Genomic DNA, 10,800 nt, shown 5'->3' with positions numbered 1-10,800 from the left:
TACTTACGACTCGCTTGGGCACCGAGTTATAAATTGCATGATCGCCCGTAATGTAGCAGTAGTGCTTGTGTCCATCTGTTTAAATCAAGTGGAGTACGTTGTAACTGTTTATCAACTTCATCCAAGGAAGCTATCTGAAGCTCCCGTAACTGTGCTGGGATTGCACTTTCTAGTGCTCGTGTCCAATGATGTCTATGCTCTTCATATGGAAATGCGAATTCGAGACATGGTATGAGATCTATTATAGATCTTACATTTGGAATGAGGGATGAATTCCGAGGCATTCTTAAGGGATCTTGTAGTTTACTAAGGTGAACCTAGAGAACACCCACGATATGCCTAGTGAATATAATTTCGTGTATAACGTTATAGGATCCGAATTTTTTATCTTTTATGCTCTTCTTTACCATTTAAACTAGATCTCACTTTTTGAATTTTGCCATATGTTCCACGATTCAACCGTTTTTTAATTACATTTTCACAAATACCATGCGGATTTCAACTACCTTTGAAATTTTTAGTTGTGATTCTTTCAAAAGGACTTTCAAATTTCAAGCTATGGATGTATCACTTTCAATGAGGCAATTTTGTAACCAAATTTCATCCATAGCTTGTTACAAATTTCATCCATAGCTGGAAGTCTATTGCTTTTTCACAATTTTAAAGTCATTATCACTTTCAATCATGCAAGAATCGTGTATGTTTTTACAGTAAGTACAAGAGGGAATTATGGATGTGTCTTTTGGAATCTAGCTATCCACTACAAGGAAGCTTAAATAAAGCCAAAATTTTAAATGGTGCTAAATATAACAAGAGAGCACGTGTGCTCTACATCATTTCCTCTAGCCAAATTTCAAATTTTGTAAATGGTGTCTTGAAAAAAATAAGAGAGAATGTATGCTCATCATTACTTGTTGGGGAGTTCTTGGGTAATTTAGATTCGAAAGGGTTGATCTACAAAGGACAAATAGTTTGGGTGAACGGTGAATGAGAGTGATTGTGAAATTGAAGCATGTGAAAAACAAGTTGGAGCATCCACTAAGGCCTTACTTTAAGAAAAGGCTTTTATATTGTATGTTTGAGAAGTGGGTTCTGTTTCTTTTTTGTTTGTGAAAAGGCTTTGTAGTAGGTCAATGTTTTTTTAACTACTCACGCCTCTTTCAAGCTTGATTAGACTATGTGGATTCTTAAAGATTATAGAGCTATGAAGCTAGGTAAGAGCTTAAATTGCATACGTCGAAAACAACTATAATTCTGTTAATAATGATTTGCAAAGGAGGAGTACAATTAATGTGGTTTCTTCATTAATATGCTCATATGTGACAAGGAAGTAGAACACATTCATCGGACCACTGTACCATATGTACGAAAAAACAGCAGAGCACATCCCACGACCAAAATTAAAAGCATAATAGCATAAGCAACCATGCATCCTCAAGTAAACATCAAATAATCAGCACAGTAATACAACAGAAATTGCACATTTGGATTATGTACGAAGACCAAAACCCCATGTACATCATATGTGTGATTCCAGGACACTTGCGCACTGTTGTACTAAATTGAGGGTGACATCTAGGGGGAACCCATACAGCACAGCCATAAAGAGGCCCTCTATGAGCATGTCATCTAAGGTGGTGACATGCAGATGTGTGGGGAATCGACTACGGGAACGAAGGGTCTCCACTAGTGATAGCATTTTTACTCCAGGTGAGTGCAAAGCAATCACCTTATATGAGAAGGGAGATAACATTGGGATCACAGAGCGTCGAGGGGGCGTGGTAGTAGGCATGCTGAAGATGAGTGGGTGAGTAGCAAATGAGTAGGGGAGTAGATGAGTGACGAGAGTTGGAGAAGGGAATGTGGAGAAAAGTAGGGCAAGGGCAGAAAATAGCTAGAGGAGGGGTGTGGAGTAAAGTAGCAGTGCTTGTGGAGAAAAGTAGCGGAGCAGGGGCGGATGAGAGCAACGTAGTAAAATGCCAAATGCCACTGATCTTATATATAGTATAAAGTTTGATCCACCATGGTGGCTGGAGCCCGAGGTTCCATCCATATTAATTGCAAGCCACCATAGTGGAATCTTAGGCGCCACCCCAAACGGGCTAGTAATCATGAAGAAGAGGCCATGTGTTGCCACTCCAGTGGCTGGTAATTAACTGCCATCCCAATGGAATCTTAGCCACGACAGACGTGGCTAATGAGAGCCACCACAAAGGTAAATCATGAAGCTCTAATCACTCATTACCATCCACTATAGTTCTCTACTGAGCACGCGAGCCTAGTGACTAGTAATTTTTACTGCACTCGTAGTGATCATGTACTCTAGTTCTCGACTGAGCATGTGAGCTTGGTGACTAGTAATTTTTATTGCACTCGTAGTGATCATGCATGCTTAAGCCCGATGGTGGGTGAGCGGTGGCTCGTAATTTTAACTACCAGCCTGGTGGAATCGTAGCCAAGACAGATGTGGCTGTAATCACTCGTTACCATGCACTCTAGTACTCTACTGAGCATGAGATCCTGATGACTGGTAATTTTTACTGCACTCGTAGTGATCATGCATGCTTAAGCTCAGTGGTGGGTGTGCAGTGGCATCATAACCACAATAGACATAGTTGATGACAACCACCACCATCAAGCAGTAATTCCCACAAAAGTGAATCATGAAGCCTAATCACCTCTAATCCCTCATTACCATGCACTCTAGTACTCTCCTGAGCATGCAAGCCTGATGACTGGTAATTTACTGCACTCGTAGTAATCATGCATGCAAGCCCGGTGGTGGTAACTAGAAGCTGAGTAATTGCAGGCCACTGCGGTGGCTGGTAATTAACTGCCAACCCGGTGGGTCTTAGCCACCACCACAGATGTGGTTGGGAATCTTAGATGCCACCACCTCTAATCATTAATTACAATGCTGCTGCCTTGAATTAATCAAAATTCGGGCCAACCACTGTGGTGGCTCTCACCTTGATAGTGTAGTCAGGCTACAACCACCATAGTGGCTCTCACCTTGATAGTGTAGTTGGGCTACAAATTGCTATTCCATTCCCTTAACCATTACGTTCTCCCTTAACCGTTACGTTCGTCTTCTATCCCTCTTCACCATTATGTTCTCCCTTGCAATCTCAAGCCTCCACTGTTCCATTTCCTTCACTGCTTCATCTTCTATCCCTCTCGGCCATTTCTTTCTCCCTTGTAATCGGGCTACAAACTCAAGCCTCCACTATTCCATTTCCTTCACTGCTTCATCTTCTATCCCTCTCGACCATTTCTATCTCCCTTGCACTCTTCCTGCAATCTCTATCCCCTCTCATAACGGACCCTACATAGTCTGGGAGCTCCTCAAACAATCTTTCCTCCCCCTCTACAACACAGTGCGAGAGCCCTTCCTCCCCTGATCTTGAAATTGTGACACATGGGAGCTCCTCTCTCACTCTTTAAAAGCCCAATTTGGATGCTCTCCAAAACTTCACCAAGTTGGTACAATAGTTGAACATGAAGGAGGGGCAACTAGTCTGTCAAGGTCAAAAGATTACCATCAATGAAAGCATGATTGAAAATAATCTAGGAATTTCTGGAGGCAGTTTGCAAGAACACTTTTTCAAGAAGCAATGGAAGAGCTAGGATATTCTAGATGTATACCCCAACGCTCAGATTAGTAAAGATGGTGGAGTCAAGATTTTGAGCTTGCCAACAGACCTCCAAGATGTGCTAAAGAAGACCATTCAATTCTTTCTTGATATGAGAGGAACTTGCAAGTTCTGGTAGGTTCAAGCAATAATAGAGCAACTGAAAGGACGTGATGTATCTTTCTTGGTGATCTCCCAAGAGTATGTTAACCAACCTTAAGAATTACGTGGTGGATGGCAAATCCCAATTGTCATCTCAGTCCGCTGGAGTTGCAATGCACCTGATGGCGTCTACCCTCAAAGGGATTTTTGAGCAATACGATAAGCAGATGTCTCAAAAAGTGACTTTTCTACAAGAGAAAACCACTGATGCAACAAAGGCAACGCAATAAGAAAAGTCTCAAGGAAGGTGCAGAAGCCAAGGTAGAGGAGGCAAGCAAGGAGCAAGCTGAGGCCGCTATAAAAATGGTGGTCATGGAAAGGCATAGAAGAGAAGAAGCAGAGAAGCGCATGAAGGAGCTCCAAGATAGGCTCGAAGAAGTGAGAAATGATAGGGAAATGGCAGACAAGGAGCTAGAAAAGATGCGATAGGATCTTGAAGATCAGAGAGCCAAAAGGGAAGGTCTTTACAAACAGCTCGACAACATGTAGAACGCATTGAACATTGAAAAAGACCAGATGATGGAGGAGCTGAAAAGGGAGAATGTAGAAACCAGAAAGGTGATGCAAGAATTGCGAAAGAGCTTCAAGGCTAGGAAGGATCGAGCAAAGAGCAGCCGGGGTGGAGAAGACAACGAGGAAGCTCCCCAGGCTAGAAGGATGCAGGGAGCAGCCACAGTGGAGCAAGTTGCAACAGCCACAGTGGAGCAATTTGCAATAGCCACGGTGAGGGTTGTTTTTTCAAAACACTGTTGGAAATCCAAAGAGTAAGCTAGAAGTCCCTACAAGAAGATCACGATAGATGTGTACGTGAGCTTGCCGTGGCTTTTGACAGTTATGAAAAGCATTTCGTCGCCTTTAGAGATTTGCACCTAGAGTGGAAGTCTTGGAAACGGCCCATGAAGATGTTTTTTAGCAATTCACACAGCTTCAATAGATGTTGAGGGATACATATGAAGCTATTGCACAGAGTGAGCAAAAAGTGGGGGAGATGAAGGAGAACATCCGAAGCCTTCGGATGAGGGAGGAAGGAATCAAGATGCAACTTCGTCATGTACAAAGCAAGACTATGGTATTGATTTCTGCAATAGTTAAATCGGGTCCCTGTCCTACTATGCAGCAAGAAGAGGAAGTGGCATGAAGGGAGGGGCTGGGCACCTGCAGGAAGGAACCAGCCCCATTTTGGAAAGGAGCAAGGAGAGCCAAGCCTACAATCAGGGAGCTCAACAAGGAGTCATTTAGATGTAATCTGAAGTAAAGGAGTCTTTGAGATGTAATCAATGTAATCTATGTGTAATCTATTGAATTGTTAATCTTCTCTAGAGTTTAATTGGGCAATTTTCTATTAGCAGCTATGTGACTAGATAGTTTCCTTTGATCCACGCCAGCACGGTGATAATAATAAGATGAAAGATTTCAATTTGACAAGTAATGTGAGACAAAAGATTTCGAATAGATCACTAATGTGAGACTGAAATATTTCGATTAGTGAACTAATGTGAGACGAAAGATTTCAATTAGACAACTGATGTAAGACAAAATATTTTGATTAGATAACTAACATGAGACTGAAGAATGAGAAGGTTGGGCTCAATGAACTCAAAGATTTCGATTACCAAACTAACATGAGACTGAAGACTGAGAAGGTCGGGCTCAATGAACTCTCTCCCTATTTAAGTGTAGTACAGACACAACTAAGAGCCCATTATGAAATTTAGCCCCAAAACTCTATACCCCGATCCAAACTCTGTACACCAATCCACCTACTACCGATCTACCTACAGTGAATATATGGCATACCCAAATAACTTTGGAATGCTTTTGTTCTATCTGAAAACGATCTTGGATGGCATCCTCACAGAAACAGACCCGGAGGAGGAAAATAGCTGCAAGGAGGACATGCTTCGGTGGTGGGTATATTACTTGGAGTCGATAGAGACACTGAATATTAATTTCCCTGGCTATTGTTTTTCCTACTCCTTTAAGGTACTTGTCAAGCTCATGATGTAGGTTTCTTTTGGCAGGACATGATAAAGGCTCAAAGATGTATAGAGCACAAGGACTAGGATAAAGAGGAACCGTAGTGAAAGAGGAGTTACTATGTGTGTATAAGTCGACAGAGTCAAGCAAATAGTGTGTAATCCGAGTGTGTAAACAGGTCTTCCATTGTTCATCAGACTGGCCTAAAGTGCTGGGAGATGCTTGCCATAGAGAGGCTGACAAGATAGTTAGTAGTCTAGAATTTTCTTGAGCCGTAAAATGTCGTCGTATTTTGAAACTATAAAAATCTTGTAGACATTTCTTGGACTTGTGGACTTTCTCATGGTGCTCGTAATACTTGATTTGGTATTGACCTTCTTCCATGTTAGTACTTAAATGTTTTAAGTAGCCCGGTTGTTCAAATCTCACAGTTTAGGATAACCAGTCTAAAGGGCACTGTTTTAGTATAGCATTGTGCAACAAATTTTTGGATACCACGGCAGTAGTGTAGGGATAGCATGGTAGTAATGCAAGATTAGTGAAGGATCAGTTATCGCGAATTGGCTGTACTAGGATATTAATAGCCACTAGCACAATGGTTTGCTTCTATCATTACAAGATGAATGGATTTGTAGGATGTGTGGATTCGTTATCCAGCATGGTGGTTTTTGGGATATACTAAAAATAAGCATGGGATGAAATCTGATGGTTAATAAAATGATAAGGTACTATTTTAGTATAGCACTGTGCAACAAATTTTAGGATAGCATGGCAGTAGTGTAGGGATAGCATGGTAGTAGTGCAGGATAAGTTATCGCCAGCATGGTTGCTGGTTGCACTAGGATATTAACAACCACCAACACGGTGGTTTGCCTCTATTATTATAAGATGAATGGATTTGTAGGATGTGTGGATTCGTTATGGGAAACCAGTGTAGTCGTTACTGGGATATTCTAAAAACAAGCATGGGATAAAATTTGACGCTTAACGAAACGATAAATAGTCTAAAGGGCGCTATTTTAGTATAGCACAGTGCAATAAATCTTAGTATAGCATGACAGTAGTGCATGACAGTAGTGTAGGGATAGGAGGGTAGTAGTGCAGGAGGATAAGTTATCGCCAATGCGGTGGTTGGTTTGCACTAGGATATTAACAGCCACCAGTGTGATGGTTTGCTTCTATTATTACAAGATGAATGGATTTGTAGGATGTGTGGATTTGTTATGGGAAACCAACAAGGTGGTTGTTGGGATATACTAAAAACAAGCATGGGATTCACCATTTGGGATTTACAAAAATAATTTAATAAAACCAGCATGGTGGTTGTTTGGGATATACTAAAAAGAAGCATAGTCTCAAATAAAAGTTCCACTTTGTAGGACAAGTGGACATATTGTTTCCTTGCAATGAGACCATACATTTTCTTAGTACTATCTTAGTCGTCCTCGTCCACTGCTCCAAGACACCCCAAGATGTGCTCATGTGTGTTTAAATCCAATTTAAAGACACTCTTGCCCTTCTTTCGTGGTAGCATAGGTTGCATCTGGATCTTAATAGCTCTTACTCGATGAGAGTGCACACATGTTTGTGAACTCTTATGTAGCAGTTTCGTAATTGCAACCTCTCTTGGATGTTTTTTTGTACCAAAAAGATTCGACTACTACATCCCACTTCTCATAGGTTGTTCCCCAATTATCCTTAAATGTTTTCTCAACCTTGTGCTTAGGTTTGGTGCACTGCAAGAGAAAGTATGGGTCATCTTCCTTGTTCTCCCCAGAATCTGCAACAACTGCAAAGTTATCCCCCTCTTCCAGACAGTCATTGAGGTCATCAAAACTCTCCCCAAATTGTAGCAAGTCATTTGTCTCTCCTTTGTTTGTCACTCCACCTAAACGTAGATGGAAAACTTGAACTCGCTCTCATGTCTTCATAGTTGCAATGTTCTCACAATCATCATGATCCCCTATGATGCACGCACTATAGAAACAAGAAAGTTTTCTTGTTTTAATCAATTGGTTGTTTGAAAAGCCCCTATGTTGTGCAAACCATGAACTCCTTTAATTTTCTCGTAATCGTTTTGGCTTCTCCTTTTCACTTCATGGAACACTCTATGTACTACAGTCTTCTTAAGGCTTTGTTTACTGTATGTTGAATGTGCGCCTGTGGAGAGATTGGTTGTAAGCCATGTTACAGCATCATGGGCACCATAGAGTTTTTCTCGAGGGCATGCTAATTGGTGTTTAAATAGAGCTTGCTTAATAATAGCACCGCATCCATCATGTTCACCCTTGCCATAGCTAGACCCAAAGAAATTCCACATCATGTCTAGACCGGTCAGGGATTTGAACCTTGAGACGAAGTAGAATCCACGGGCTGATTTAAATTGAGAGGCAGCACCATCTGACCACACCCAATGTTGTCTTATATTTTCTACATGGGGATTTTCCTTTTTCAGTCATTCCCAATGCAGTAGAAAAGCATGCTGCACAAATAAGGTGTCATGTTTCCTATCATTTGAAATGTAGAAATGGTACGTGCGTTGCACTGACCTGGACTCCTGTGAGTTAGCAAGAAGATTGGCATCAGGTGTGGAGGAATCAAGCAAATGACTGCAGGTAATATGCACAAGAATTGTTATCTGCTTTGCTGTACCAGTGAGCACTTTGTATCTCATCTTGTTCTTGAAAAGAATAATTTTCTACAAAATCTATGAAAGATACAATAGTGTCACGGCAAAAGTTGGCAAGGCATGTCCTAAACTGCTTATCCTGCTAGCTAGCCATGAAATTGTGAAGCACATATTTTGGGATGGATTAAACCATGTGACCTACAAGCCATCTCTTTTTATCAAATCCTTCAACATTGACATTTTCAAATCTCCTCCATTTTAGAGCAACATGGTTGTCTTCCTCATTTCATTTGGACTAACATTGAATGTCTTCTTCTTTAGCTTCAAAGTGTAATGCTTGCATGTGTCGCAAATGCATTCAATCCTATGCCACTCACAGTCTCCCTTTGGACAAACCATTGTCTCCCACAGAGACCACAGGCTACAAAACCAGCCCTCCCTTGCAACACACGATGAGGATCCAGGTGGCTTACAAACTACGCATTCATCAGGGAGGCATGGGCATCGATCCCCACGGAGCAATGCTCCCAACATGACCAGATCTCAAGTCATTCATAGCTTGCCATGCCAAGTCAAAGTCTATGTGTGTTTTGCAACAACAAACATTCCTGTCTTTGAGTTTCCGGACGTACCAGGGCTTACAATTCTCAAAGCTCCTCTGCCCAATTGAAGTGTCCAGATTTTGATCCATAAACTTGAGATACAACTTTGTCTGCTGACCCAACATGCAGGAACAACAGTACATTGAGCCCCCTTTTTGCTACTACTAAAAGAAGACAAAATACAGTCTAATTAAAGCATATAATGAAGCAAAACAATTTTCAACCACCGTCTTGGTTTAGGACAGTCACAATTTCAATCACCGGGCTAGTTTAGGACACATTTAGGACGGTCACAGTTTCAACCACCGGGATGGTTAAGGACACTATCACAATTTTAACCACCAGGATGGTTTACCCTGATGATCTCAACTTCACATATACAATAACAAGTATATTGCTTTTCATTTTTGAATTTCACCATTAGAAAATAACAAGATATTGCTTTTCATTTCTGAATTTCACAATTTAAAAGTGATATATGACCCGAATAGCAGGAAATTAAATTTAACGAAACACAATAATTTCAACCACCGGGCTGGTCAATAACTAATGTCTATTCAACCACGCTGACTTAGGACAATCACATAACTGGTGATTGAGCTGAAGAAGCCACGGTTGCATGATGTTCCAACCACTAGGCTAGTTTAGTAAAATAACAATATAATTGAGCTCAACCAACCTATGGTTGCATGATGTTCCCACCACGTGGCCGGTTTAGGACAATCACATTTAGTCCAAGCTTGGTTTAAGAAATGAAACAAGTAAGCATCCCAAAGCTCAATCTACTAGGCTCTTCAAACACCTTGTGTCCCATCAAATTTTTATAGATGTCCTTTCTTTTTGGAGAAACTCTCGTATTTTTGTGTCAAAATGTCGTCACTGTAGCAATGACTTCCGCACTTAGGTTGTCTCTCCTTTTTTTGCTTGGAGTAAGTCAGAACATTGAGCGACTGTGTTCGAGACATGACAGTATTAGAGATTGTTCTTACTTATTTTTTGTATGATTCTTGGCAACATACAAAGATAAAACTTACAATTAGGGATAACTAATAAGTCCATGCAAGTCAACAATGATTCAATGAATACCAAATGAAAAATTATTTGCAACATACAAAGAGAAAACCTATTACTCGATAAATAATAAATCCATGCAAGTTAGAAATCATTCAATAGATACAAAAGGGGAAATGCTACAATGTCTACACGTCAAGGTAGTCACTCAAAATTATGTAAGGTAGCACATGAGTTGAATGGGTTTCTTTATTTTGTGGACTTACATACAACCAACAATAGTCCTGCCCATGATATAGAAGCTCCTCCTAGAAAAATTCTTCATAAAAGACTATTTGTAGCTCATCAATTTTTATGCTACCCATATGGGGCAATCACAAGCAATGGGATTGGCCCATGCAATCAAACGTGCTCGATTGGTCATCTTGCATGCAATCTTATGTGGTGGGTGGTTGTCACCTTTGCCATTTTGTACACGAAATGATCACATGAATAAAATGTTTAAACTATGGAACTAATAAGTTATTGATCACCTTATGGCCATGATTCTAACAAAATATGGATCACCTTCATGTGTCCATGACCATGTATATACCTATGGGATGGAGGGAGGGAACCAAGGATCCGAACTCTATATGAGAAAATTTTAAGAAAATATAGAGTTTGGTAAGGTTTAGCTTTGATGAAACAAATATAAGTACAAACTTTCTAAATCTCTAGAATTTTGACACTCTAACATAATAAATGGATTCATTCATGCCATTTCAATCATTTTGACTACAAACAT

This window comes from Dipteris shenzhenensis, chromosome 16, assembly GCF_047967505.1.
Source record: "Dipteris shenzhenensis isolate YYH24624 ecotype China chromosome 16, Dip_SZ_1.0, whole genome shotgun sequence".
Classification (NCBI taxonomy): Eukaryota; Viridiplantae; Streptophyta; class Polypodiopsida; order Gleicheniales; family Dipteridaceae; genus Dipteris; species Dipteris shenzhenensis.
The sequence above is the reverse complement of the archived record's forward strand: the minus strand, read 5'-3'. Positions refer to the sequence as shown.